This window comes from Meleagris gallopavo, chromosome 10, assembly GCF_000146605.3.
Source record: "Meleagris gallopavo isolate NT-WF06-2002-E0010 breed Aviagen turkey brand Nicholas breeding stock chromosome 10, Turkey_5.1, whole genome shotgun sequence".
Classification (NCBI taxonomy): domain Eukaryota; kingdom Metazoa; phylum Chordata; class Aves; order Galliformes; family Phasianidae; genus Meleagris; species Meleagris gallopavo.
Window position 1 is genome coordinate 13,790,068 of NC_015020.2, and position 4,017 is coordinate 13,794,084.

Below are 4,017 nucleotides of genomic sequence, written 5' to 3' on the forward strand. Positions count from 1 at the left end.
TCCGCCTCGCCCCGCCTCGCCCCGCCCCGCCGCGGGAGTTTGGGGCTGGAGAATGAGAGTTAGGAGGAGCGGCTGAGGGAACTGGGGCTGCTCAGTTTGGAGAGGAGAAGGCTGAGGGAAAACCTCATTGCCCCCTGCAGCTATCTCTTTTTCTCGGGTGAGAAGCGATCGGATAGGTGGAAGCGGCCCCGAATTGTGCCAAGTGAGGTTTAGATTAGATATCGGGAAGAATGTCTTCGTGGAAAGGCTTGGATCCCCAGTCCTGCAGGTAGAGACAGGTAATCTCTACCAGTCTGCAGGTAGTGGACGTGGCACTGAAGGTGGTGGTTCAGTGGCCTTGGCAGCAGGGCTAGGTGACGCTTGGACTTGACGATCTTAAGGGTCTTTTCCAAACTAAGTAATTCTACGATTTTAAGTCATGGCACTGAAAAATGAGCAGAAGACAATGGCAAATGGGTGCTAAAACCACTGCCCACACGCAGCCCATGTGGTTTTTGTTTGCTTCCCCCACATGTGGTTTTACCAGATGTGTGGCACATGCAGCAGGACGGCTGGATCCGTGGAGAAAGGCAGCAGTGCACATCACCACTCAATCTGTCCTCCCACAGCAGAATCATCTGGGTTTCCTACAGCTGATGTCTTAGAGCTAGTTATCCGCCAGTTTTGTTCAGACTTATAGTTCTGTGTAGAACTTCCAGACGTACTGCTGATCTATGCTATGATAAGACCCATATCCTTAAATATCTGCCATTTTGCCTAATTAAGGTGCTTGCTTGAAGCGATAGTGACTTCCATATGAATTGCTTATCTATGATAATCACGGAATCATAGAACAGCGTGGGTTGGAAGGGACCTCAAGGATCAAGAAGTTCCAACGTTCCCTCTGCATGCAGGGCCACCAACCTCCACGTTTAGTACCAGCCCAGGCTGCCCAGGGCCCCATCCAACCTGGCCTTGAACACCTCCAGGGATGGACGGGGCATCCACAGCCTCTCTGGGCAGCTGTGCCAGCACCTCACCACTCTCATAGCAAAGAACTTCCCCCTGACATCCAACCTCAATCTTCCCTCCTTGAGATTAAAACCATTCCCACTTGTCCTATTACTGTCTACCCTTATAAAAAGTCAATTCCCCTCCTGTTTATAATCATCTTTTAAAGACTGAGAGGCTGCAGTTGAGGTCTCCTATCAGCCTTTTTTTCTCCAGGCTGAACAGGCCCAGCTCCCTCAGCCAAATAAATAAACATCCTTCCTGACCACAAGACTTCTATACTAAGAGCAACATCCTTGAGTCAGGGGCACGAGTCCAACACAGTAACCAATCAGCAGAATGCAGATGGAGACAGGTACCCTCAGAAAACCTGTGCCCAACCATCAAAGTGAGTAGGGGGACACCAGACCCTGAAGAACTCTGCCCAGGCACAGAAGACTCAGTTATGTTTGTGTAACCTGCAGAACAATCCCCTGTTGTTGCGTGCTCCGGGAGCACATTTTTCCTGCAGTCACATAACGATCTCAGAAGTGGTTGGGTCTCTGGTATTCCTCCTCCACTCCAAAATATGCTCACTGTGGGCTGTTAGTGCTCAGTGGTCACTTTTCGTGCTGTTTGGCTTCATTAGCAGGTTGTCACAAAGCACATCTATTTTTCATTTCTTTGAGACTTTTCTCCCTTTTCCAGATGTCCTCAGAGCATCTCAGAACAGTCCATAGGGGCTTTAGAGGAGCTAGATACATTTAGAGGGGTGTGGAGCTGATGGCATCATTGAGTTTTAAATGCCCAAAGAGAAGCTGAAGTGTTATTTCTAGAAAAGAAGTTTCAGAGCTGCAGAAAAGAGTTCTGGAGCAGTTGCATGGAGATCAAGAGGGTTTTGAGAGCTATTTTGTCCCACTGTAGTATTGCTTAAAGCAGTGCAAGGGAATTTAGATTAGATTAGTGCAGTTTAGAGGGTTTTCAGAGAGGCAGAGTGGAGGTTTTAGACGAGTGCATAGCTTCTCACCATGCTTATAACTGATTCTGGAGCTGTTTAAAGAAGTCCAGGCTGATTTAGTGGCACTTTAGAGTGCTTTAGAAATAGTTCAATTCTATTATTTAATTAATAAATTAAATACATTTTCATTTAATGGAGCAATTTAGGGGGTGTAATTCAGCTCTTTAAGAGCCTATCCGAGCTGTTTCATAGCTGTCCAAAGGGGTTTAGAGCATCTCAAAGCATCTCCAAGCAGTTTGAGAAGTCCTTGGAAGAACTGCAGAGATCCAAATGAAATTCAGAGGTTCTCAGATCAACATAGAAGGGGTCTAGATGATCATATGAATCTGAAAGTTGCTTAGAGCAGGTTTAGAAGGATGTTAGGGCAGTTTAGAGGACCCTAGCACTCTTTATGGGGATATTACAGCTCCTCAGGACTGTTTAGAGTGCTTTTAAGGAGCTTTGGAAGAACTTGAGTGATTTCTGAGATCTTTAGAGATGTTTACAGGAAGTTCAAGGCATCTGAATGGCAATAAATCTTTTGAGATATTTAGAACTATTTTGGGGCAGCCTAAAGCTGATTAGAAGTGTTTTAGAGTAGTTGAGAGACCATTCAAAGCTGTGTAAATTACACGTTTTGAGGCAATTGCCTTACTGGGGCTACAGCAAGCTGTCCTTACAGCTCTTCGGAGCTGATCAAAGGATTTTTAAGCAATCTATAAGAGATATATAGTTTAGAGCTGCCTATAGGGGGCTAGGATAGTCTTAGAGTGGTTAAGAATGCTTTTGAGGAATGTCACAGTGGTCCCAGCCCATTACCCCCCCAGTTCAGAATTGGTTGAGGGCTGGGACTGTCTTCCTGCATCTTTCTAAGCCATGCTCACTGTTTCTGACACTCCTCACTGACTATGGCTCTCTCCCCCAGCCCTTAGGTGAGGGTTTTATGTTTCAGGTCAGTCTTTGCTTACTTCAGAAAGAATGTAATTAAGAAAACGACGGTAAAAAAAAGGCTGTAAGGCTTTCAGATATTTACACTGATAAATTACCAGAAGGAAGCAAAGAGAACCGCACCTCAACTAAAACTGATGTGCAAATTATTCAACAGTGGATTGAAGGACAGCATAAGTTCACTTCCACAATAGTATATAATAGAGTGGATAATTACTAACCCTCCTCTAGGCATCAGCAAATTAACACCTGCACAGAAGAGAATTCTTCCTGAACACTGCAAGAGTCTCATTAGGCCGAAACTCACACTCAGACTTTACTTTTGTCCATCTAGTAAAATCCTGCTGTCCCAATACACCAACTGAGCAATCAGCAGTGCCAATGATGTGCATGTGAGTACAGCATCCTAAGGACGATGTTTCCCCCGAGGGAAAGAAGAAATGAGCTTACTGTGGCCATTTAAAATACTTCCTTTCCTTTATACTCATTTTAAGAGTGTGTTTAATGCCAAAAATACACATTTAGGAAGGCTTAAATGGCTCTGGAAATTTATATTCAGGAAAATGCAAACAAGAGAGCTTGTATTCAGGAGAGAATCCAACATTTGCATTGTAAATTTTGGGTAAAGCAGAAGAAAGGTTTAGGCTGTGTGCAGCTGCAGCATGCTGTGCAGTGACCGGAAAAGCATCACCCCAGTAACCACAGAAATAAGTGGTAAAGTGTCAGTGCTGCCAAAACGCAGAGGATGGTAAGGACACCAATGAAAACAACAACAACAAAAAAAACAGTGGCTATTTTTCAAAAACAATTACAGGAATAAAAATATGGTTTTATAGATGTAAGTACTTTTTTCCAGTGGGAAAATAAATGAACATCAATGTCAAAAGCTTATCTAAATTACCCCATATATCAATTCAATTTCAAAGAGGGGAGTTATAAACATTTAAGAATCAGAATTTTTGTGCCAAGAGCACAGCTAGGTTGCCATGTGCTGACATAGTGAATTGACATAGCTACTAAGAACTTGCTTCATTATTCAGATCACTGATTTGCTAAGGTAGTTCAGCCAAAGGTACTCCAGTTTTCCTCCGGAGGACGTTAGA